The sequence below is a fragment of the Protopterus annectens genome, chromosome 8.part1 (assembly GCF_019279795.1).
Source record: "Protopterus annectens isolate FY-2018-M chromosome 8.part1, PAN1.0, whole genome shotgun sequence".
Taxonomy (NCBI): domain Eukaryota; kingdom Metazoa; phylum Chordata; order Ceratodontiformes; family Protopteridae; genus Protopterus; species Protopterus annectens.
Window position 1 is genome coordinate 220,317,679 of NC_056742.1, and position 27,946 is coordinate 220,345,624.

Consider the following 27,946-nt stretch of genomic DNA (forward strand, 5'->3'; position numbering starts at 1 on the left):
TACAAATAAATAAATACTGAAATGAATACTTATATGTTTCAGAAACAGTTTCAGCAGAATAATTAGCAAAATGAAATGAAGTACAATACAGTTTTCCATTCTTGTTGTAAAGTTACTCATTAAAATCATCAGTTTATGTTTAAAATGTATCCAAACCAGTGCAATGAGGTGCAGCTTTGGAGCATCCAGCCACAGATGGCAGCTATGGGGTACATGTTGTGCTATAAATCACAATCACATAAAACAAAGCAACAAGAGAACCAGCCAGTAAACATAGCTTTTGTTTCAACTCAGATATTTCTCCTTAGGAATCATCTTACAGCGTGCCAGTATCTTGCACAACCTGTATAATTCAAGGTTTGCATTACGTCTGGGCTGCAATAAAAACAGTGGTCAATCCTTAAATGCTGATTTGCTGCTCTGACCCCTTCAAACAAATAATCCTTTTCCCACCTCCTAAATTCTGTCATACTCCTAATCTCCTTCTGCTATAATTATTTTTTCTGCTTCTTTCCTGAATATTACTTTCATTACACAATAGTTTTGTTACACCAAATATCCTACTACTGTCAAAATATGAAAATGTGCTTGTCTTAAACTACGATAGTTACAGGTCACCCTCAATATATTTTCATGTTACTTGCATTTACAAAGAAGAACATGAGCTTTGCTGTTAATATGTTTGCTTTTTTATTATAAAACTAGAAATGTCATAAATTTGCATGGGTATATAAAGTGCAGAATGCATGTATAACATTTGTTCCTCTTTTTTTTTTGCTTAGATCAGTAATAATTATGTAGCAGAAGATTAAAATACATCTGAACATGTGTACAGCTTTCACTGAATAAATGCTGAACATATGCATTTCTTGAACTATTACTTTCTGTTGACTTGAGCCTGCTCTATTCTCTTCATAATTACAGTATTTCCTCATTCCCTGAACGTGTGTGGATATGTATATATAAACACGTAGATATGCCTGTAATGTATGTATGAATGTATAGGTTCATAGGTAAATACTAGGCTATCAGTCTGCAGACTGTTATAAGTCTAGCCAATAATCAGAGACTGAAATCAAACCCTGTACTTTGCATCTGTGAGATAAAGAACATATCCATTGTGCCATTTCCCACCTCCCAACCAATACATATATGTAGGTTTGTATGTATATGTATTATATTTAAAATATGCATAGATAGATATACACATGCACACTTCTACATATTTATTAATTTCATTCTTCATGCTTTGTGTATAAGGACTTCCATCTTTTCATAAAGATCCAGACTTTATCAAACACACTTTTATTAAAAACATAAGTCCACACACATACACACACGATCCTAGATTCACAGTAGACAGTGTACATTTTACCCCTCCACTTTGCATATACACAGCTGACAATAAGCTTCCAAGTTGTAGCATTTATCCTTAGTGTCCCTGGCCTTACATGTTATCCACCAAGACAGGGAAGCTACCAGTCAGAGACTGGCAGGGGGAAGTGTGGTGAAGCAACCTGCAGTATCACATACACTGCCCCTAAATGCCAGGAAGTGGTATGCTCTAACTGAGCAGAGGTAGTGATGTGATGAATCTCATGAAACAAAGTCAGCTTCCTCCAACTTCCACCCCCCCCCCCCCACACACACACACACAGTACCATAATTTTAACAGCAATTTATTTGCATGATTATGGCACATCCCTTTCACTGTGAATGTGTCCTTATTATGGACAGACAATGCTCCTTCCTGGTGTGGTTGAGCCAGCAGTCCTGACCTTTTATAGCCCATCCTCATCTCCCCTAGCACCTGTGCTGTTGGTTTTTTTTGGATCCTATGGAACATAGTGAGGGCTCCATCCTTTTCTTGTATGGATCTGGATGTGTATATTTTAAAATCCTGAATATAGGCTCATAGGTTCATAGGTTGGTACTAGGCTAGCGGGCCTAAGGCCTGCACATATCTATCTGCCTAGAATAATTGTAGAATATATTCAGCAGTTGAAGACTACCATAGATAGTTTGCCCAAATGGCTATTTTATAGTCCCAAATAATCTCTCAGTTCTAAGGTTAGCTTTCTACTTATGCTACTTTCCAGTACTGTGCTTCAAAAATTGGACATAAGCCGCTGTTCGAACATTTGAAATACAGGCTAAATAGTTCAAAATTTCACTTTAGAACTTTGCCAGTATTTGGATTATGAGATCATGTTACAGTGGGTACTAGAAATGTACACTTTTCCACTGTAGTGTAATCTTGGCTTTGGTATATATGAGTAGCAGGGACTGTTGCAAAAAAAATCTTTTTTTTGCCTTAATCTTTTCTTTTCAAGCCTTTGTGATTCAAACATTTTCGTTCACTAACTACTCAAATGTTTTATAGTTCAAGCAGTTGACATAGATTTAGTCACTGTTAATGCTGTACCGATGCCATAGAGGGATACATCATCTCTGACTATGACCCAGGCAATCCAAATTCAATCACTAGCTCAGGTATTTGACACTGTAAGAAGGGAGGATGGATATGTCTGTTCTGAGATCTGCCTGCAGTCAGAAGAATGTTTTGGTCCAGGGTGCATACTGGTGTGTGCCTCCTTATTTCCTATGGAGGGTGCCTAGAGAAGAGTTGCATGTGGAGGATTATTTGGGCAGTGATATTCACATAATCTAAATTCTGTCAGTTTAGGGTTCCCTTCCTATAATATCCTCTGAGTGACATGTTTGATGCCAACTCCTCATCCTTTGCATCTCAGTACTGGGGGAGTTTAGGAGTACAAGAGGAAAAAGACAGGTCGTTCTCTATCTGTATTGGGAGTGTCTATCTACCGGTTTATAGCAAGATGCAGCCATTCCTTTCAATTTCTCACAATGCACATGGAAGGAGGACTCCCAACAGTCTTAGGGAATAAACATGTATTGCTCTATCCCTGGAGTAGGAGGGCTAGCTTATAGGGTCAAAAGCAGTAGTCAGATGGAGATAGCCTTTGGAATATGAGAATGAACCCAAGGAGGAAGAAATGGGCCTATGGAGACTATGCAGCTTCCAGTGGTATAAATGTAATATAGGGGAAGGAGACCAAAAATAAGCGAATAGAAAATAATATAAGAAGAAATTCAGTGCTGGGTATAAAGACACATTTTCATAAGCTAGCATATACCCAAATATATACTTAGTCTTTCAAAACATTAAGGAGCAGATGACAATATTGTGATGATGAATACCATAATCTCTCGTTTATTTGTCAGCATTAAAAAGCAATATTTCAAACACAAAGTATACATTATGAGTTACTAGATACTCTGGATGTTCCCAATGAATGATTATATGTTAAAAAATCATAAAGGTTGTCATTCAGAATCTGAGATGTTCTAAAGTCAAAGCAATTGTTTATTAAATGTGGTAATTTAATCCATAATTCTGCAAAGTTCATTCATCAGTGAACAAGCTACTTGTTAACAAAGCAGTGGTTTTGTGATGGATAATTAATGTGTTTTTAATGAAGTTTTTTTCTTTGCTTCTCAGTCCTGTGGGGATACCCAAATTCTACTACCATAATTAAAAAAGAACTGACTAAAATAATAGCAGGAATAACAAAATAATATTCCCCCTCCAAGTACAGTACATACAACTTACAACACTACACAACATCATCCATGAACACGTATGTATCAAACATACATCTCAGATCCACAGACAAACACCTCCTCTCAACCCACAAACAAAAAAAAGGCAAGATATAAGCTTCTACTCCTGCTCATTTGCAAAATTATGGAACACCGTCCCCTTAACCATCAAAACTACTACTAGGTGGTGTTTACTGGGCTATTGACCTGAAGGTCTTTATAAACCCAGAAGAAACCCAATATAAAGGATCTTGCCTAAACTTGAGAGTGTAGTTAGCCATGACTGCCCCTGTCTAAGTGGGTCATAGGTGAAATCCCTGGCAGGAATTTATACTTTCCCATCCTGTCATCCAGGTTAGTATTAAGCAGGGTCATACAGGGACCTTGTTTGATGTGAACTGGTAGCCCTTTCCAGAGGAGGGCAACCTCTGAGAGACATATCTGTCTCTCCAGCAGGTCCTATTTATGTTGCAGGCCAGATAAAGGTCCCAGGAGTGGGTGACCCTTGTCCCAATTGACTTGCAGTTGTGCAGAATGCTCCATTAGGTTTGGATCCAAGATTGTTCTGTAGGCTATGCACATGTCTCCTCTAAGTAGACTGTATGCTACTGAGTACTGTGACAGTGTCTTCAGTCTGCCAATGTAAGACATGTATTGGAGACCCTGAATTTTCTTAGAAATCTCTGAGGTCTCCCAAGTTGTTGCAGGTGCCTGATAAGGTACATACTAAATGGAGCATTGCACTCAATTACTGGCTTGATGAGGGCTGAGTACAGGGGTGTTATGACCTCTTTTGCTCTTCAGGCAATGCCTTTGGTAATGAGATGTGTGACGTAGAATGCATTCCTTACCACAGTATATGCATGGTAGTCAAACTTTAGGCTACAGTCAACTTGCATTCCCAAAACTCACATTACTGAGTTGTTACTTAGGGTATTATTATTTATATGATAGTTATTTTTACTGAAGGGGATGATAATGCATTTTTTTTAGCTGAGTTTGAGTCCATGATATTAGCACCAATCAACAGTTTGTGTAAGTCCCTGGTGAAGTATATTAACATAATTTGGGGATTCAATGATTCCACCTAATTTGCAGTTGTCAGCAAACTTAGTCATTCCAGCACTCTGTTTTTTAGCTTGAACGTCTGAGAACTATGTTCCAAATAATAGGGGGCTCAGCACTGACACATGTGGAACCCTATTGCTGACAGGTCTGCTGGTTGAGGTAAACTCCTCAACTTTGACTGAGTGTGATCTGTCGGTGAGCCATTTAGCAACCCACCTGATGACATAAGGGTTGATATTCAACTGGGAAAGTTTATCAATGATGACTGAGTGTGAGATTGTGTTGAAGGCCTTGGATAAGTCAAAGTAGACTGTATGCACAGATGTGCCTTCATATATGGTTATTGTGATGTTTTCAAAGAAATCCACCAGGTTTAACAGGCATGATCTGCCTTTGACAAAAGCAAACTGTGTCGGATAAAGGGTTTGGAGATCACCTAAAATCCTTATTTATAAGATACACAATTCATTCCATGTTCCATGGCCTTACAGATAAGGCTGGTTAAGCTTATGGGTCTGTAGTTCCCAGGTTCTGTTGTTGTACCTACTTTGTGAAGGGGGATAATGGTTGCTGTTTTCCATTCAGCAGGGACAAAACCAGTACTCGGGCTGTGGTTGAAGAGAGTACCTAATGGAGTTGCTAATACATGTTTTATGCCATTTAAAATGCAGCCTGGGATGCCATCCAGTCCCATAGAGGCTGTGTTTTTGGCCTTGGAGTGAGCATTAATGACTTTCTGTTTGCAGATACAAGGTGGGGGAGATGTAGAGGGAATGCACTGTGGAATGTTTGGAGGGGACGGGGGTTGCAATTTTTGCCAAACCTGTCAGCTAATAGGTTAGATATTTTTGCAGGATCTGTGTATGTGATGTCTTCCACAGCTATTTCCGCACACATCTGTGTCCTACCTTTTAGGTTATGGATATAGCTGAAGAATGCCTTATGGTTATCCTTAGCTATGGTTGCAAAATTCTTTTTGAAGCTGCCCTTAGAGGATTCTACAAGTTGGCTTATTTGTTTGTTCAAGCAGAGGAGGGTGTTACCAACAGTGCTGGTATCTCCTTTTTTATTCTTAGGCAGAAACTTCTTCCTCTTGTTGTATAACTTACTAATGCTAGATGTCCACAGGGAGGCTTGTTTTTTCTTGAGGATCTGGTTTTGATCCTATCAGGTTCAGCTGTATCAATAAATCTTTATAAGTGTCTGTACAGGGAATTTGTTTATACCTTAGTATAGTTGTCAATATCTGCGGGAACAGGAGCTTGGAAATTATTTATGCCATCCCTTAGGAGGGTATAATTAGCTTTATTGATTTTTTTACCCAGATTTCACCTAATAGGGGGTTCAGGTGTTACAGCTACTTCAAATGTGACTGATTTGTGATCAAATTTAATCAGTGAGGGTCCAATACTTGTGGTGGTGCAACAGTCACCCATGTTGGCGAGGAACAATTCGAGAATATTTCAGCCGCTTGAGGGATTGCATTATATTTGTTCCAGGGCATTAGTGCTAACAAAGTTCAGGAACCTTTATATGAGAAAGTTAATACTCATGCTGTATTTGCCACAGTGTTGCTACACACTCGGGTGTGCTGGCCTGCACTGCAATTTGAGTTGTCTTTACTGCTGTTTTAGCTACTTTTCTGTAAAAAAAAAAAAAAAAAATGTCTAAGCTTGTTTCCTGCCTTTCCTATAACTAGTCTGGTTACAGAGTTGTTGTATCCAGGATTGTTAGTAAGCATCTGAGCCCCCCCCCCCAAGCCTTTCTCTGTTAGAGGGAAACCTTCTAGCTTATCAGTGGAAGTGGTAAGCACTAGGTAGCCTATCCTCCATGGGAAGAGTAAGTTTTGGCCCAGAAATTGTAGTTTATTTGGCCGTTTGGGCAGTTTTCCATCTCTTTCAACTTGCTGGCTTAAACACCTGCTTTTGTACTTGTTCCCCGCCATTCCTGTAACTAGTCTAGTCCAGGTACAGATTTGCTGTATCCAGGACTCTTTGTAAGCTTCTGAGCCCCCCATGCCTTTCTGTGTTGGAGGGAAGCCTTCTAGATTATCAGTGGGAGTGGTAAGCACTAGGTAGCCTATCTACCATGGGAAGAGTGGGTTTTGGTCCAGAAATTGTAGTTCATTGGCCGTTTGGGCAGTTTTTCTATCTCTTTCTACTTTCTGGTTTAAAAGCCCATTTTGCATTTGGTCCCCACTTTTCCTGTAACTAGTGCAGTCCAGGTACTGATTTGCTGTATCCAGGACTGTTGGTAAGCTTCTGAGCCCCCCAAGCCCTTCTGTGTTGGAGAGAAGCCTTCTAGCTTATCAGTGGGAGTAGTAAGCACTAGCTAACATATCTACCACAGGAGAAGTGGTTTCTGGCCCAGAAAGTGTAGCTATTGGCTTTTTGAGCAGTTATTTTTCCATCTCTTTCAACATTCTGGTTTGAAAGCCGCACTTGCACCTGTTTCCTGCCTTTCCTATAACTAGCTTAGTCCGGTTACAGAGTTGCTGTATCCAGGATTGTTAGTAAGCATCTGAGCCCCCCAAGCCTTTCTCTGTTAGAGGGAAGCCTTCTAGCTTATCAGTGGAAGTGGTAAGCACTAGGTAGCCTATCCTCCATGGGAAGAGTGAGTTTTGGCCCAAAAATTGTAGTTTATTTTGCCATTTGGGCAGTTTTCCATCTCTTTCAACTTGCTGGCTTAAAAGCCTGCTTTTGTACTTGTTCCCCACCATTCCTGTAACTAGTCTAGTCCAGGTACAGATTTGCTGTATCCAGGACTCTTTGTAAGCTTCTGAGCTCCCCATGCCTTTCTGTGTTGGAGGGAAGCCTTCTAGCTTATCAGTGGGAGTGGTAAGCATTAGGTAGCCTATCTAGCACAAGAGGAGTGGTTCCTGGCCTAGAAATTGTAGCTATTGGCTGTTTGGGCAGTTTTTTTTCCATCTCTTTCAACTTTCTGGTTTAAAAGCTGCACTTGCGCTTGTTTCTCACCTTTCCTGTAACTAGCCTAGTCCAGATACAGAGTTGCTGTATCCAGGACTGTTGGTAAGCTTCTGAGCCCCGCAAGCCTTTCTGTGTTGGAGGAAAGCCTTCTAGCTTATCAGTGGAAGTGGTAAACACTAGGTAGCCTGTCTACCATGAGAGGAGTGGTTCTTGGCCCAGAAATTGTAGTTTATTGACCATTTGGAAAGTTTGTCCATCTCTTTCAACTTTCTGGTTTAAAAGACCAAATCTGCACTTGTTTCCCATCTTTCCTGTAACTAACCTACTGGGTAGCACTAGAAAGCCTTAAACTGATACAAGCCTTCTAGTGTAGAAGAGAGACTTTGGAGTGATTAAGTAGCAGTTGTCTGTACTTTCTTGTTGTAGTTACTGTTTTCTGCTAAACACATATTTTCCAGCATTTATTGTGATTTAAAAGCTTGTTTTTTCACATATTGTACTTAGTTGACTGCCTGCACTTTTAAAAAGTCTTTTTTGTTTTAATAATTTGTTTAACTGTTGTAGGCTACACACTAAAGTGTGATAGCCTTTTCTGATCGTTTGTAGTTGTTTAAAGCTGTTTTAAGTGTATTTTTTACTGTTTTTTTCCTTATCTTTTCAAAAAAAAAAATTCCTTGTTTCCTGCCTTTTTAAGCTAGTATAGTCCAGTTTTCGGGCTAGTGCTGAATTCAGGGCTGTGATACTAGTTTCTGAGTTGCCCATACCTTACTTGGATAGAAGGAAGTTTCTCTGTTCACCTGTGAGAGAGGGGAGCTTTGAGCAGACTATCTGTCCCTGGAGGAGCGGTTCCAGCCAAGAAGTTAGTAGTTTATTGGCCATTTTGGGCTAATTTCTATCCCTTTCATTTCCCTACTATAAAAACTGCATTTGCACAGTTTTGCCCAGCGGGCAGCGCCGGTTAGCTATGGTTAAATGATTCCCGGCTCCACTAAGTCTTCTCTTCAGTTTTTCCCTTGAAACTAGTCTAACTCTCAGCCTAAGCACTCAAAAAGCATCCTACAGCCTAGCACTTGCTCAGACCTAATAACAAGCACTAATATACCCTGACACTTGATTGCCCAGCAGGGCAAGGCTCTTTATTCACCACTCACCAACCAAGTGACTAAGCAGCTCACCCTACTATTCAGGCATGACCAAAGGGCAATTTCAGGTGTACTCTCAGTCCAGCTGGTGAATCTGGGTATCCTGAGGCAATGTTACAACTGCCTCATGTACACAGACAACCCTCTCCTACCACAACACTAACATATGCGAGAGATGCAATTATACAGCCAAACTGGAGGCTAAGCTGTCTTCACCCAAGACTGGAGCAGACAGTCAAGAGGACAATGTTAACACTTGCACCACACCTCCAGCCACACATAGACCTACTAAAACAGCACTGGCAAAAAGTACACATAAATACACAAAATCATACTCGGAGGCTCTAAATAAAAACCCGCAAAAGCATCAGAGACCTCCAAAGCAGACACCCAAACAACTTGCACCTCCCATCACAAACCATACAACACATAAAACACAAAATCAGTGTGCCGCACAATCACAGCCTTTAAGGCAAAATAACATACATAACACACTAGTAATAAGTGACTCTATAGTCAGGCACAATGACGTCCCACTCACTAGGCTGGACAAGCAGAAGGTTACTGTTAGTTGCCTGTCAGGAGCCAGAATCTGCCACATAACACAAACACTCAGGTCACTCCAGAACATGTACAAATATGACTCTCATTGTTTATGTTGGTGTGAATGACCTGAGACGTACCTCCCTGGACTACATGAAAAGAGACATGGAAGAGCTCTCTGATCATGTAGTCCAGGCTGGTATGACCCTGACCCTGAGTAGCATCTTGCCCTTACCAAGAATGATACCTCAGTATAAAGACAAAATGATTAATTTCAACAACTGGCTATGCTTCTGGTATAATTCAAAGGGGATGCAGTGTCTGTCAGCCTGGAACGACATGCTCGACAAGCCACGTTGCTTCGCAAGAGATGGCTTGCACCAATCACTCCTAGGCTTTCAAATACTGGCCAAGGCTCTTGCTGCCCCCATAGTGCCTTTTTTAGGCAAGGCTCAAAAGTCAAACCCACCTCCATAAACAGCACAATCAACAAAAAACTGAGGTTATGCTACTCAATGCCAGGAGTTTAAATCTCAAAATGCATGCGCTTGAAGCACTCCTCAGTATGGAGGTCGTCGACATCTGTGCAGTAACTGAAACCTGGTTCAGGGCTCCAGAGAGCACCCCAGCACTACTGGGCTACAACTCATACCACATGTTTCAGCCACAGAACACGGACAGAAACACAAAAGGAGGGTATGTATCCATATCCATCAAGGATAACTACACCTCCAGGTTAATGGTGCAGCATGATACCTCTGAGATCATCCATGTGCAACTAACATCTGGCAAATCTGCAATGAAAATTGTGGCCTACTACAGGTTGCCTTCCATGACCCAGGACCACCACTCCACTTTTCTGGAGACACTGGAAAATATGAAGGTCCTATCGAACACCCTGATATTGGGCAATTTCAATTACCCTACCATCAATGGGGAAAACTACTCAGGTACAAACTCCCAGGCCCAGCACTTCTTGGAATTCATCAACTCAAATGCCCTGGATCAGCTGGTAAACTCCCCTACTAGAGGTGAAAACACAATGGACCTGGTCATCACCAACATCGGCGACAGGTGTTCCATACTGGAGGTCAACCCGTCAGTGGTTAGATCAGACCATAAACTAATCACTCTGGATGTCCACACCCCACCACCACCCCCAACTAAGGAAACCACAGTAAAAACTTTTCTAAAGCAAACTTCACCTTACTTAAGACAGAGGTGGTAAGTTTCACAGCCCCCATTCTGAAGGATAACGTTGCCCAAGATGCAGAAACCTTTACAAATGCACTATATGAGCACCTACAAGGATGCATGGATCATGCCATCCCTATCAAAACCAAGACTCACTCCTCTAAGAGAAGGCAACCAGTTTGGTGGACCCCTGCCATAAACAGGCTATACAATAGAAGGAGGAAACTAGTTCAGAAAAAAAGCAAATCCCAAGAAGGAAAGACATCCCTGATCAATATCAGTAAGAAACTAAGGTCCCTCATAAAATCATCCAAGGCTAACTTCGAAAGAAAAATAGCCAAGGATTCAAAAGATAACCCCAAAGCCTTCTTTAGCTATGTTAAGAATCTAAGTGCCAACTTCAGCCCCCTCTCACCCCCTAAATGGCCCATCTCAATACGGGAAGATTGCCAAATTCCAGTAATAATGGCTACACAGGTACAAAACGCACTCTCTAAAGCCAATAATACAGCATCCATGGGACCAGATGACATCCTGGGCTGTGTACTACATGAACTACAATATGAACTGGCACCTCAACTAAGTGTCATGTTTAATCATAGCCTCACCTCAGGTTTCGTGCCCACTGAGTGGCGCAGAGCTACAGTTATCCCAATCCACAAGGGGGGATCCACCTTGGATCCCGGAAACTACCGTACCATCAGTCTGACAAGCCTTATCTGCAAGGCCATGGAGCGTATTATCATGGAACTTATAAACAAAGACATTGGCAACCTTCAAACACTGGACCCCACCCAGTTTGGGTTTGTGAAGGGCCGATCTTGTCTCCAGAACCTGATTGACTTCTTTGAATCAGTCTCCAGAGCCATGGACAAGGGTAAGGTGGGTCACACAGCCTATCTAGACCTTGCCAAGGCCTTTGACACCATCCCCCGCTCTGGAATCATAGATAAACTTACTAAGTTGGGCATTAATCCCTATGTCACCAAATGGGTTGCTAAATGGCTTACTGATAGAACCCACACTGTAAAAGTAGCCGACTCCAAATCCAGCTCCAGACAAGTGACAAGTGGAGTACCTCAGGGTTCAGTCCTGGGGCCGCTCTTGTTTGGCATCTACTTCTCTGAAGTACAGGTCAACGCTAAGGGACTCTGGCTAACAAAGTTTGCAGGTGACTGCAAACTGGGAGCCATTATTGAATCCCCAAATGATGTGGATACTCTACAAAAGGGCCTTACAGAAACAGATGCTTGGTGCCAGAGCCATGGGCTCAAGCTCAATGCCAAGAAATGTATTGTTATCCCTTTGGGAAAAAACATGTATCCATGAATTACCATATAGGTGGCAGTACACTAAACACAGAAAGTGTGATAAGAGACTTAGGGACACAGGTGGACAGTGGTCTCACCTTCGATAACCACATCGCCACAACAGTCAGGAAATCCTTCTATGTGGCACACCTCATCATGAAGGGCTTTTCATCCAGAAAAAAGGAGGTCCTTGTCCCACTGTACTCATCCCTCATTAGACCCATTATAGAATACAACGCCCCATTTGGTATGTACCTCTCAAGACATCTGCAACAACTGGAAAGGCCTCAGAAATACCTCACTAAAAGAATCACAGGCCTAAAGCAGATGCCCTACGCTGACCGCCTTAAAAAACTCCAGCTATACTCTGTCACATATCATCTACTCAGAGGCGATCTCTGCTTAATATACAAGGCCATGTCAAACCCAGAGCTGTTGGACATGCTACACTTAAAGAAATCCCAATCCCTCAGAGCTACACGCTCCAGGGATCTAAACCTTGTCATCACAATAAACAAAACATGCTGGAGGGATAGGTTCCTGACCCAGAGACTCCCCAGACTCTGGAATAGATTGCCCATACATGTCAAGCAGAGTGCCTCTTTGGACCTCTTCAAGAGGAACCTTGACGATTGGATAGGAGAAAGGAAATTCGCCCCAGTGATCACGTCAGTCGCCCTGCTAGACAGGGGTCCAGGAAAGTAAATAATGTGGGAAGAAATAGCCAGGGAATTGTTATGGCTAGGCTTGTATAGGCCCTAGGGCTGATAGCCTAGTACCAGCCTATGAAACTATGAACCTATGAACCTAAGTGGTAACTCACAGATATGCACTGAACTAGTGCAAAATAGCACAAAATATACTGAACCTACTTATATTGCCAACATTCTGGCAGACAGATTCAGTGCAAACTTCACCCCCCTCTTATCCCCAAAAGGGCCCACAACAATACTGGAAAAGTGTAATGTCCTAGAAATCACAGACGCACAGGTGAAAACAGCCCTTTCAAAAGCCAACAACACAGCGTCAGTTGGGCCAGATGGTGTCCCAGGCTACGTCTTGCACAAACTACAGAATGAATTAACCCCCCACCTAAACACGCTGTTCGAGCTCAGCCTCTCCACAGGCTACATGCCCATAGAATGGCACACAGCAACTGTTATTCCTCTCCACAAAGGAGGGGCCACAACTGACCATGATAACTATCGCCCCATAAGCCTGACTAACCTGGTCTGCAAGGCTATCCAGTGCATCATCATGGAACTCATCAACAAAGACATTAGGAACCTCCCAACACTTGACCTGACCCAGTTCTGCTTTGTTAAGGGCAGATCATGCCTACTAAACCTGGTTGATTTATGCGAGACAGTCACTAAGGCCATAGATGAGGGAAAGGTGGTTCACACAGCCTACCTTGATCTCGCCAAGGCTTTTGACACCATTCCCCATGCTGGTATTACAGAAAAACTCACCAGCCTGAGCATAAACCCCTATGTCATGAGATGGGTTGCCAACTGGCTTACAGACAGAACTCACACGGTAAGAATAGCGGGCTCTAGGTCTGACTCCAAACCAGTCACAAGTGGTGTCCTGTGAGGCTTGGTCCTGGGATCCCTACTGTTCGGCATATACTTCTCAGAAGTACAGGCAAACACAGGAGGACTATGGCTAACCAAGTTCACCGATGACTGCAAACTGGGAGCCATTATTGACTCTCCAGCTGACACGGACATCCTCCAAAAGGGCCTTACTGAGACGGACACCTGATTTCAAAGTCATGACCTCAAGTTAAATGCCAAAAAATGCATAGTCATCCCGTTTGGGAAAAACAAAACACCCACAAATTACCACATAGGTGGCAGCCCCCTTAATACAGAAGAGGTAATAAGAGATCTGGGGACCCAGGTAGATAGTAAGCTCTTCTTTGACAATCATATTGCCAAAGTAGTTAGTTATCCTTCTATGTGGCCTATCTAATTACTAAAAGGGTTCGCATCTAGAAATAAAGAGGTTACAGTGCCCGTCTACTTATCACTCATCAGACCCATCATAGAGTACAATGCCCCATTTGGGATGTACCTCGCAAGACACTTCCAACAGCTGGAAAGACCACAAAAGTACCTCACCAAGAGGATTACTGGCCTCAAACATGTCCTATGCAGCACAACTGAAAAAACTCTGGCTGTACTCAGTGGCATATCGTTTACTCAGAGGTGATCTCTGCCTGACTTACAAAGCCATGTCCAACTCAGAATTGATGGACATGCTCCACCTAAAGAAAATACACCTCTGGATCACTTCATTGGCTCTGCTTGACAGAGGATCAGTTAATTAATCAATGGGGTGGCGAAAGATGACACACTCTGGCTAGGCTTATAAATGCCCTCGGGCAGATAGCTTAGTATCTACCTATGAACCTATGAAACTACATAGATTTCCCATTCAATGGAGAGATAGTTTAAATCACCCTTAACTAGATTGGTTGTAATTTGATTGACTCAAGTAGGTCCAAATAAAGAGCATGGCTATCTTAGTTCATTGATAGGGGCCTATAAATAATGATGACTTGAAGGGGGTCTTACCCACAGTTAGTAGAACTTGGAGTAACTGTGTGGAGTTTTCCTGTCTAACCAGTCTAGTGATGTATTCATCTTTGATGAAGATAGATGCTCCTCCTCCTTTGGTTCTCACACATTCATTTTGTGGTTTGAAAGTGTGGAAGGCATTGTGATCTTGCAAGGCTGTTGTAATCTCTGTGGCCCTGAACCAAGTTTCTGTGATTGCACAGATATCAACATCCTCCAGGGAGAAGAGTGCTTCCAGAGAGTGCAGTTTCTGATTTAAATTCCTAGCGTATACCAGCATAGCCTTTAATTTATTTGTGAGTTTTATTATATTTTCATGTCAGAAATTTTGTTCTTGAGACATTGTCTAAAATGGGCACTATGGAGGAGACAAGTCCTTTAGCCAGTAACTGAAAGCCTAGAGCTGACAGGTGAAGACCATCTCTGGCAAAGCAGTGTGGTCTATCTACCATGTCATCTCAGGCTGACAGGAACTGGATCCCCTTAGAATGACACCAGAAACTAAGCCAATTGTTGAATTCAATCATTTTTTTGTTTTTATTGTGGTATCATCCTAGGTGAAGGTAGAATGCTCCTCAAGGCTAGTGACATACCTGCCTGGGACACATATTTATGGAGCTCAGTCATGTCTCTCTTCATATAGTCTAGTAAGGTCCATCTCAAATCTTTCACACCAACATAAACTATAATGCAGTCATAACCGTACTTGCTGTTAAGAGACTTAAGTGCACGTGTGATCTGATGGTCCTGGCACCTGACAGACAGCTGACCGTAACCTTCTCCTTGTCCAGCTTGGTCTGTAGGACATCTGTGTATCTCACAATGGAGCCATCTATAATGAAAAATTTAGTTTAGATGTGGTATGCCTTAAGGGCTTATTTGGTGAGACACTGGTGCTTGTGTTTTTATGTGTATTGAGTGCTGTAGGTGCTGTCCTAGCTGTAGCATGCTTGCGTTTAGAAGGTCTCTGGTGTTTATGTAGGTTTCTGGTGAGTACCTCCGCATATGATGGTTTATGTGTTGAGTGCATGGTTTACACAGGAGGTGCAGGATGTGAGCTGACAACCTGTTCAATTTTACTCTTCTGTGCATGAGTGAGCAAGGATTCCAGATTCTTAGTATAGATGCATCTCTCACAAATTGTATTTGGGTGATTTTAGCAGTAGAGGGTTGTCAGTGTACATGATGCAGTTGTTACATTGCCTCAGGGTACCCATGTCAATCAGGCTGGTAGGAGAAATGGAGTGAAACTGACCATCCATAATGCTAGGTTAAATACTTTTTTCACAGTGGAGAGAGAAAATGATGGGGTGTGGTATAAATGGGTGCTGTAAACGGGATCTATACTAATGGGGTGCTTTCTAAAGGGTCTGTCCTAGTGGGGCTTCTCTAAATAGTATGATATTATTGTAGATTCGGTGGTTTTGGGAATGTTTAAGGGGCAAATGTGCAGCTGAGGTGCTCTCTGCGCTCCTTTAAACGTTCCTTAAAAGAATATCAAACCTCATCTTGGTCTGCCCCTGTAAAAGTCCTGGATGAAGCACCCTTACATCTCTCCCTCTCTGTTCCTCCCCTATCCCAATTCCCTTCCTATCTACATGTCTTACTAATTTATCTTTCCTCTACCTGTCTCTTTAACTCCACTAACCCTTCCAACTTTCTTCTCACGTTACCTAACTCTCTTTCCAACTTAATCATGTATCTGGCATCCTAGCAATTAGCTGACCTAAAATATGTCATTTATCTGTCCTTTAGCATACTTCTGGTATCACAGATTTTTTGCACACTTATACTAACTTTCAATCTCATGAATGTCAGGTGTCCCCTAAGACATGTATCCAATATGTGTAAATTTGTGATTGAATGTTATAATGCGATATTGTCTGCTGAGTCTATCCACCTGTTATAAACCAAGGATATATCTGGAGGTTTCCATATCATGAACATCATGCTTCTCCTAAGTTTTTTAATACTCAACCGGTGTAATTGGTGATTGAATGTTATAATGTCACAATGTCTATTAAGTCTTTGCACCTGTTAAAAAAAAAAAAAAAAACATTGAGATATCTGGAGCTACAATGCAGTTGAACTTTCCTGGTAAACAGATGTCAATTAGATAAATAAATAAATATACTATCTGGCTGGCCAAGTTCCAGAACAATCTTAACTGGGTTGTATAACCATGCGTTAGGTAGATGCAATCAATAAGCTTCTAGGGAGGAAACTACCATAAATTTTAATAAAAGAAAGATGAGAAATGTCCTGTGAAGACTTCTGATTCCTCTTTTATACAACAGAATAATTTAGGTCTGTTAATATATAAGAAAATACAATTCAATTCAAGATAAACAGTACAGGTATAGTTGTCACTTTAGTATAACAAGCAGGTCCCTTATCTTTTATTTATTTCATATTTAAGTATATGTTCCAAAAATAAACACTTTAACAAGATTAAAACCCTGAAGGCAAACTGTTGCACAGTAATTTGGAGTCCATATGATTCCTTGCTGAAATCTAATAACTGAGACTGAAACTACAAAGTACTCAGAAGAATTATGACTTGCAGGCATTTTACTTTCATATAATATTCTCATGCTTGAAAGAATAAATGTTTCTAGAGGACTAGAGACAACTGAGATCTTGTGATTTAGTGACTGGCTGTTCATCTTTAATGCACAGTCAAAGCAAGTTTCTGTTGTAATTTTTAAAGAATGCACATATTTCTGCAGAATATCTTATTCTGAAAAGGATGTTAGGGCCCTCCCTCAGAAATTAATAAGGACTGCTCAGAGCTCTGTTTTATTATGGTGCTAGTTGAGTTCTTGTGTTAATTATTCAATGTAGTTTATTTTGCTTATTTGTGTTACATTTTATGCCACTCAGGGGCAGACTTAGTAATTGTGGAGCCCAATTTGAAACATGCTTGTGGGGCCTCCAAACCTCAACTTCTTAACTTCTTTTTCTGTAGAATTCTGGATAAAACCAAAAAATAATGGGAAAGGCAAAGGTCCAAAGTCATTAACATTTGTGTATATTATTCAAATTCACTTAAAAGTTAAGAGAACAACACCTTCTCCAACAATGTATTTTCAGAACAATAAGATGTAGGAAAATCTAAAGTTGGCATTATTGTTTTCAGGGACATTGTTCAAAACTCTGGACAGTTGAGAGGCAGGTTCATAGCAAGGTAATGATCAAAGGGTGCCAAGTTAGGGTAGTGGACCCCGCACCCCAGCTATACCAACATTGCATTTCTTTGCTGTCTCTCTAATTACCAGAAAACAATGTTCAAATTATTATTTTTTCTTTACTCATACAAAAATCAGAGATATTTGGATTTAACTTAAAACCCTTATTTCAAAGTCTAGAGCAAAAGCATTGCCAGCAATTTACTAAACAAGATAAAAAAATTATACTGTAAACAGTTGAGGAAACAGTAAACAACTGTTACCCTAAAACTCACATTTATTAAAAATGCATCTGTCAACCCATTAACCTTCAAGATACATGATGGGATTCCTAGTCAAATATCATATAGTTAAGCATTAATTACCGGCTATGTGGATGAGGCAGGATTTCAAGTGATAAATATGTAATGCATTTTCAAGAGCAGCCCAGGAGCACTGTGGTAAACTGACTCGGCTATAGTACAAAACTGAAGGAAGTGAGCTGGTGCAAGGTATAACCCCATCCATGCTGATGGTAAGGTTTAAATTTGGCCCTTTAAACAGATTAAAAAAAATCCAAAAAATGACTCAGCCAGTAAATCCAAAGATTTATTTTCGTAGTACTAAAAATTGACTTCTCCAGCGCCTTGGCATAAGCTTTTAACAGAGTATAACAACACCATTTTGCGTTCCTTTTTATATAGTAAAAACAATACTAATAAAACAATTAAAAAACAAATAATTATAGCAGCCATTTCCAAGTAAGCTCTCTATTTAGCCCCTTAGGGTATAAAGTGTCAAATTGTAAAATGAAAAGTGCTTCTTTCCATTGCAATTTATTTTTTAGGCACATACCTTTTTCACAATGCACTTTTTCCAAGACTGTGCCTGTTAATTTATTTCTATCACTATTATGATACTTTTTAAAGTGTAAGCCTAAAGGGCTTTCCACTTTTTCATTTCTAATATTTTTCAAGTGTTCTAAAAATCTAACCCGAAAACTTTGTTTAGATTCCCCTATATAAAATAAATTGCACTCACATTTAAGCACATAAATAATTCCTTCTGTTGTACAACTATAACTATCATTCAAATTAAATTTCTGTCCATTTATTCTATCAAAGAAACTGACTGTGTGGCTACATATACTACAGTGTCCACATGCTTTAAAGCCAAAATTTAATATAGGTTTACTCAATCTTATAACAGGAAAAATAAAATGAGCATACACTAACATATCCTTAATGCTTTCCCCCGTTTATATGACACCATGGGTCTTTGAGGTAATAACTCTCCCAAAAAGGGATCTTGTGTCAAATACTTCCAATAAGACATAATTATTTTGACCAATTTCTCTGTATATACCCCATAGGTAGTCACAAAAAAATATTTTATCTACTTGCTCATTGTTTATATTCTTATCTGGTCTACTTCTATACTCCACCAACTTACTAGCATGGCTTTTTAGCCTAAGGTTCTTTTTAGCTTGCTCTACACATTCTATACTATAACCTCTTTGTATACATTTATTACAAATTTGTTCAACGTGTTTTTCTTTTTGTTTTATATCACTAGTCAATCTTGAAATTTGCAATAATTCATTACAAGGAAGTGCTGATATTAAGTGTGGTAGATGGCAGCTAGTCCCATATATAAAATTATTTACTCCCTCAAATTTATAATGGACTGAAGTCACCACCTTATTATCTTCTATTTCCAAGTTTACATCTAAAAATGTCACTTTCACTCTGCACTGAGCACCATCAAATTTTATTCCAAAATTATTATAATCTAATTCCTGAATGAAATTATTAACATCAGAACTACCACCTTCACATAGAAATATTAAATCATCTATGTAATGGTAGTATTCTACCACATAATTTCTAAAAAAAACACATTGTATACAAATATTCTAATTCAAAATGACCCATGAATAAATTTGCATACATTGGAGCAAACACTGCTCCCATTGCTGTTCCCTTTATTTGTTGATATAAAGTATCATTGAATTCAAAATAATTAGTTTTAAGACAAAACTGTACTAAATTAATTATATAGTAAGTTAATGGAGTATCTCCCAAGTGAAACTTAAGAGCCTCAACACCTAATTCATGTGAGATATTTGTATATACATTTTTAACATCTAATACTATCCAATACCTATTTTTGTTCCACTGAATTTTAGTTATTTTCTCCAAGAAGTCAAAAGTGTCTCTGATATAAGAAGATAACTTCACAACCTTAGGTAACAATTGTTCATGTAACACAATTCCTATATTATGGAGAAAATAGTTACATGCAGACACAATTGGATGACCTGGAGGGTTGCATTTATTTTTATGTAACTTAGGAAGGCAATAAAATTTAGCCATTGTACATTTATCTATAGAAAATTTCTTCTCTATATCTTTCTTAGTAAAGTATCCCAACCTATACCCCCTATATATTAATCCATTGTATGCTAATAAATATGTTTCGTATTCCTTCCATACTGTAGTTCTATATACTTCATCATTATTTAAATTATAAATGCACATCTTATGGTACTGATCTGCAGTCATCACAACTAATTTATTGCCTTTATCTGAGGGCTTAAATATAATATAATTTCTATCTCTCATAGCTTTCAATGCTTCCCATTCATTTTTAGTCAAATTGTATGAAATATTATTCTTTTGTTTAAAGATATCTTGCATAGAATAATTTACTACACTAGAAAAGTGTTTTACTGTTTCATTAGTGAAGGGAGGTATATAACTGCTTCTACTAATAATTTTATCAGTCGGCAGTAAACAATAAGCATTTATAATTTCATCACTTTCAAAGGAAGAACCACAAGAAAAAAAATCCATAGATGCTGTTTCATTTAAAGAACTATTCACTTCAGAGGAATTCATTACCTCTGCATTATTATCTTTATACTTTGAAAAGAAACATAATAAATGTAGTTTCCTTACTAATTTGAAAGCATCTATTTTAAAGGAATGCATATTAGATATAACAGTTGGAACAAACTTAATGCCACAATTTAATACTGCAATTTCAGTATCAGAAAAATGATGACCAGTTAGATTAAAGACATATTGTTCATCTAACTCATACTTAGTGTTATTAGTCTTTGAAAAATTAGTGCCATCTTTTTCTTTTCCCCTGTTGGTTTTGTTGTTGTTGTCTTCCCCACGTTGTATCTGTTTGTCCCCTCTTCTGACCTCTCTCACTTGTATTGGGTCTATTGTGATAATGTTCATACAAATATTCACTTCTTTGGGCTAGGGGAAGTGAAGGAAAGTCTGCATTTTCATCCGACCATTCTCCTGAAGCTTCAATCACCTCCGACGAGGCGAATGAGACACCATGTTTTTTCCTTGCTGCTTTTTTGCCAAAAGACCCGCCCATAGTCTTCTGATGATTTTTATTGGAAACTGCCATCTCATTAGCATATTCTCAAAGATCACTCTGCAATTTGCGTATCTTCCTGTCAATTAGCGTTTCCGTTTTGCTCAGTTCTTTCTCATTAAGATCTTTTAACACAATCTCAAACCTAGGGACCGTGAGTGAGTTACAAAGGGTTGAGCACAACTTAGCAATGTCATTTTTAATCTGTTTTTGTTTTAACAAGTCTCTTTCGACTAAAATAGCCACTCATTCTTTTGTACAACGATGTGCTGCCATGGCCCATCTTTTGGCAAACTGCAAATATTCTACATTTTTTTCATCAAAAGGTGTGGAAGGATTCTTATAAGCTCTTAGTCCTTTTGGAGTAATGTTTAACTCCAAATATCTTTGTAAACTAATGATATTATAATGTGTTGCATTTTCTTTAAAAAGTAAACTTTCAAGTCTATTAATTGTACCTTGTAATTCAGCTGAAATAGCTATAGTATGATTCTGTCCTATAGCGAAAAAAAGATTAACTGTCCGCTTTTGACATCCATCCAGCAACACTTTATCCCAAATTTTTTGTGACTCACCAAACTGGGATCCAGATGCAGGTTTCATACCTCTATCAGGCATATGTCCCCCCACCTGCAATATATTTTGTTCAAATGTTCTCTGAGTAGTTTCTCCCAGATCTTCTCGAAAAATTCTGGGAGTCTGGAAAAAAGGATCACTGGCCATATAGACAATATAATTCACCACACAGTAAGAAAAAATCCAAGAATCCTTTAAACAGATTGTCTGACTTGTTCTCTGTTTAGTGGCGACAGTAATATAATTCCTGTCACATGCCTTTCTCCTGGGAGGGGAAGACCAGTACAGCCTCAACATTGCCACCTCTACCCTGATGGCTATTTCACTGCCCAGGCCATTGATCATACTTTGGCTGACTTGGTCATAGCTAGGGATTTTTTCTCTGTATGTTTTTTCTGCCTGCTGTATTCTTGGTTCATTGATGACCTGTTTAGTCTCCTGTTGTAATTGGAGTGTCACCTCGTTAACTTCTTCAGAAATCTGTTTGACTTTTCAGGTATGTGATACCTGCTGTTTTATTTCTCTTTTTTTCTGCTACTCTTGTTCATAACAATGCTTTACTATTGAGCCAGTGCTGAAATTATATGAAAATTGAAGCTGTAACTGCATTAGGAGGGAGTGAGACTATTTTTGCTGAGCTTTTTTTTTTTTCTTTTTTTTATTCCATTATTCACATTATTGCAGATTATAAAGAAGTGTACCTTGTAATATCTAACACAGTAATGCTTGGGTAATATAATACCAGAAACATGATGTCCTCTTCTTTTTTGATAAAGGTGGAAATGTAGTAGCTTTGAAAACCTTGAAAATGTAAAGGTGGATCATTTTTACCTCAAAACTTACCTTATAAAAGGTAATTTTCTCACACAAGATTAGTGTTTAGTTTGTGGGATGACTACAGCTTTTGAGATTGTCACAGATGTGTTCAGTACAAGGTATAGAATTGCTTGAAAAGGTTCCAGAAATGGAAATGGTAGTTTGTGATCCTAAACCATTTATCTGTTATGTATCAATGTGTTCTGAAATAAAACTGCTTTGATCAATTTCCCCTTCCATGTACGGAGTTTTGCAGGGCCAAGCATTTTTTCCCAACATTAGCAAAGCAGTGTATTTGAATGTAATAGTGAAAGTGACCTACTGTGTTAATCATATGAAACAGATTCCCATGTTTAGTAGTAATATGACATCACTTGTATATGTTGTTAGTCATGTGGTAGTCTGTTACTCTGCTTTAGTCAAGAGCTGCTATGTGGCTTCAGGCTTTTGGTTTTAAGTACATGTTGTTACCACTGTTTCAGCTTTGTATCTTTTCACTTCTAAGAATTAGAGTTGTCCACTGTACACTTTCTTGTCATGTTTCATTCATTTTGTGTGACCTGCTAACTATGCAGAGTTACATTCAGAAGCTGATACAAAGGGCCTTTGTTAAATAGAATAATGTTTGGATGGATTTTGCTTAACAACTTTACTGTGTCCCTGAAATTTAAAAACTTAACTGACATCTTTCCACTTGTAACCTGGTTGACTGCAGCTTTTAGTATTTACATTCTATTCCCTCTGACTGATGATGCTTCACAGGTAGATTTGTTGGGTCACTGAATGTTTCGGGCATGATGGGGTGTTTAATGTATTCATCAGCTTTTCAAAGCCTTTCAGCCTAGTCTTACCCTGCTGTTGTACAGATAAATTTGCAGTATGTGATACTGTAAAGTCTGTGTGCTACTAACAGCCCTAGCCTAGTGCAGTTGGGACTACTAATATAGTTCATCTGTTTTTTTTTTTTTTTTTTTTTTTTTTTTTTTTACAGGTCTGTACTGTGTTTGTTGCAGTGAAGAAGTGAACTGGGGAAACCAAGCTTACTTAGAGTCAACAGTGCTAACTGTTGCTTCAATTAACTATGGATTAGAGTGTTGTATAGGAGGGAATTAGAGGTAATTTTTATTTTTATCTTGCATTTTCCTCTAATAGTGTGCAGTACCTTTTACCTTTTTATTTTTTTCCTTAATAGTGTGCAGTATTTAAAAGCAAACATGAATGCATCAAATAGAATGCTGAGATTGAAAAAATGAAGAAACAAAGCAGAAGATGATATTAGCAAGCCTTTTTGTAAGTTTAAATACAGAAACTTTCCTTTATGAATCTAAATGTTAAAATATAATAGTTTATTACAAAACTGAAGTGAGAAATCGAATACTGATGTAAAAACTTCCAAATATTAGTTATTCCAGAGCAATTGTGCTCAGATGTCTAAAAATATATGTATCCCAAAGCTAGAGATGCATTAATGTTAATTACTGTAAATAACTCTATATTGAAGTTCATAAATACATGTTGTTTGGGGTAGGTTTAGTTATATAAGGTGCAAAGATTTTCATGATTTAGAAATAGGCTGTTTAAGTGACAAAGACCAATTTTGTGCGTGTGGCTAGTTGTGCAAGGTATACATATTTTTTTCCTCAAATAATTTTATTTTCAATTAAAATAACATTTGCATAATATGTTTAAATATCATTTTAAACAACTATATACAATATTTACAATAGCCTGACTTTCAGTTATATACACTGTAAGTTATTAAATATAGAATTAACAGATCAGTTATCAGAGATACAATATTGATTATTTATTGCAGAGTATCCAACAAAGATATAACTTTTTTCCAAGGATTATTTACCAATGGCCTGGGATAGATTCATAGTCCTTTGATTTTTATTTCCATCGATGCAGTTGTCTTCAGTAAAGTGTATAATTCTTCCAAGGTCGGGGGTGTATTTGAATTCCACCTTCTGGTTACACATTTCCTAGATATAGCAAGCATTGCCCATACCAAATACATATTTGTTTTATTCAGCTAGGGCCCTTCATTTACATTTAATATAATCAATGCTATAGTAAAGGTAAAGGATTCATTAAATAAAGCTTGAAAATGATTGATTCCATTCCAATATGATTTAATTTTATTAAATTCATAAAAAGTGTGAATCCAGTCTGCTTTATTTGACTTTTCACATCTCCAGCAAAAAACATTTGTAGTAGTAACAAATTGACAGAAAACACCAGGAAGGACCCTGTTGACCAGGGAAGGTAGAGGCAAATATACAGACCAGATACACAAATTGACCTAGGTTTCGTCTTTATTTTACAGACTTCTTCAGAAAATGAACACATTTAACCACTCCATTGATATATATACACACATACACTGCAACAAATACATCCCAGCCCTTCAATTACCCTATCAGGCAAGGCTCAATCTAACAGGCATATCCTAAATCTAACTTCATTAATCCTTCGAAGTAAAAAAAAACTATACTCTCAATCTATCTACACAATGTTATATTACATATCAAAATATTGTTAAATACACAAAATATAAAATGTAAAATAAACATTTTCATGTACAGTCAAATAAACACTGTTTATAACACCCAATATCATAAATTAAATAACAAAATAATATCATGTCTAAAAAACAATAACAATCATATAAAATTAACTTTCAAGAATTTTGTTAAGAAATTGTAAAAATCTCTTTCTGAAAAACACCTTTCCATAACAACAAAAAATAAAAAAACTTTCTTAAAACCTTTTTATAAATAACATTTTCAACACAAGATGTGTTTTAATTTGAATAGGGGCAATATGCTTATGCTATCATTAATTCCTGGAAATACTGTAGCATTTAATGCCAGTTGCCATCTCATTTCACAAATATCAAGATGCACATCCAATACTGCACCATGATCATCCTTTTTTATTTGCTGTATTACACAAAATTTAAATCTGTGCTCTGGATTTTGCTCAATGTGCCTAACTAGGGCATTAGTATTTTTCATGTGCCTAATATCCAGGATGTGTTTGATAACTCTATCCCTGAACATCCTACAGGTTTTCCCTATATAAAAAGCTGGACAACCTTCATATTTAGCCATATAAACAACATTTTTAACATGACAATCAAAATGGCCATGTATACCAATAACCTCTCCCTCAATAATAATTTTGTCACCTGTAACAAGAATATATTTAGAAACACTACATCTACCACATCTAAAATTCCCATTACTCCTATGTGAATTAACATTCTCCCAACTGGAGTTTGCAGCTGACTCAAGTAATTGTTTAAATGACTTCCCTTTCCTATATATGATTTTTTTGGGGGTTGCTCAATTTTCTCCATATGTTACTATCCAATTTTAATAACTTCCAATTCCTATTTATTATTCCCACTATATAATCCACGTCATAATTGTAGGTAGTAATAAAATACAATGTTTCACTCACACTGGTATTAACATCAATTTCATTTTTTGTTATTTTTACTTCTCCAATAACTGTATTTACTTGTGCCCCCCCACCCATCGTGGTGATCATGGGTTAAAATTGCCTTATAAACACCACTAAACCTCTTATATTTCACTTCCTCCATAATGGAATCACACAATTCAACAGGATATCCACGATTAATGAACATACCTTTAATGAACTCCATTTCTTTTAGAAAATCTTGACTTTCGCTTACCAATCTGGCTGCCCTAACCATTTGTCCTTTTACTATTGCTTTTTTCTTATGGTTAAGGTGCCAGCTCTGGTAGCTCAAATAAGAGTTGGAAAAGGTAGGCTTTCTGCATATACCAGAAACCAAACATTTTTCCACATGATTAACCTTCAATTTTACATCTAAATATGAAATTTCCTCACTACTATATTCATAGGTGAATCTAAAAAATTGTACTGTACAATTAATATAATCTATAAAGGCCTTCATGACCTCAATTGGCCCATCCCATACTACAAATATGTCATACAGAAAATGGGTGTATTGTTGTATATACTTCATATATTCACTGGTGAAAACATACTCTTGCTCCCAGTAGGCCATAATATAATTAGCATAAATAGGAGCACACACAGCTCCCATTGCTACTCCAGTTTTGTGTTTACAATACTGGCCCTCAAAGTAAATGTAGTTGTTCTTCAATACAACCTCCATTAGGGTAACAAAAGTATTTATACGGTCCTGTTCATATACACCAGTTTTATATAATTGTTGCTCTAACCATTGCAACCCTATTTCATTTGGAATGACCGAAAATAAATTACACACATCAGTCGTTAATAATACTAGGGCGGCCACGGTGGTGCAGTGGTTAGCATTGCTGCCTCACAGCAAGAGGTTCTCCAGTTCGATCCTCGGCTGGGGTGCCTTCTGTGCGGAGTCTGCATGTCCTGCCTGTGGTCGCGTGGGTTTCCTCCGGGTGCTCCGGTTTCCTCCCACATCCCAAAGACATGCTGCAGGTGGATTGGACACTCTAAATTGGCCCTAGGTGTGCGTGTGAGTGTGCCTTCTGTGGAAGGTTGGGCGCCGGGCTGGCAACTTGACACCGTAAAACTCCACTGCCATTCAATGTGCGGACAAGGTGATCCACTGTGGCGACCCCTAACTGGGAAAAAGCCGAAAGAAGAAGAAGTCGTTAATAATACTGTGTGGTCACTAATTTGAACTACCTTTAATTTATTCAAAAAATCCCAGGAGTCCTTAGTTATGTATCTAAACATTTTCAAACCTCCTTGCAGGTGATAATCCAAATATTTACTGATAAAAAATGTTTTTGCCCTCTTCCCATCAACAATTGGCCTAAATTGAATGTCGTTCAAACCTTTATGCAATTTTGGTATACCAAAAAGGCTACTGACCATTTGTAGTAGTACTGATCTTTTTAATTCTATATGGTGTTAAAAATGTTCTATGTAAGTATTTCCAGTCAAATATTTTCCAGTACTGTGTGTTAGAGGTGTAATTAACTGATAGTAAGATGTTAATTTTAATTTCTTCTGTTAACAGCAATGACTGACCTTTTGTTAAGAACTGCCAGTATGATGGTTTGGGAATTTTTTTATATGTTATTAACTCTTTATATAGATTTGAAATGGAATTTTTCTTTTCACAACTATTATATATAAATTCATCCAGAAAAATTATTAGATTTGGAATATCTTTAAATGAGAAATTATTAATTAATCTGCATAAATCTTGAGTGTACATAAGAATGCTTTGTAAAGTTAACCAGTCCTGTGTTGGAATATTGTAAGCAGTTTTTATCATATGTATATCTAAAACATTTAATTTATTTACACACTGAAACCAGCATAAGAATCAATTTTGTTCCCAGGAGGTAATTGTTTCCCTATATATGTTGTGAGGAAAGTTCTTAGTGATGGCAAATGGTGTTAAAAGGTCAAACCGAAGTTTTAGATCTATGTTTGCATTGATAAGTTTCCTAAAGGAATTGATGTAATGATTAATCAGTCTTGTTTTAGAAATTTTTGTTATAGTATATTGTATACTTATGCATAGTCTGTACCAGGGTTTGACTGATTTGTCTACTATTACATTTTTTAACAGATTAA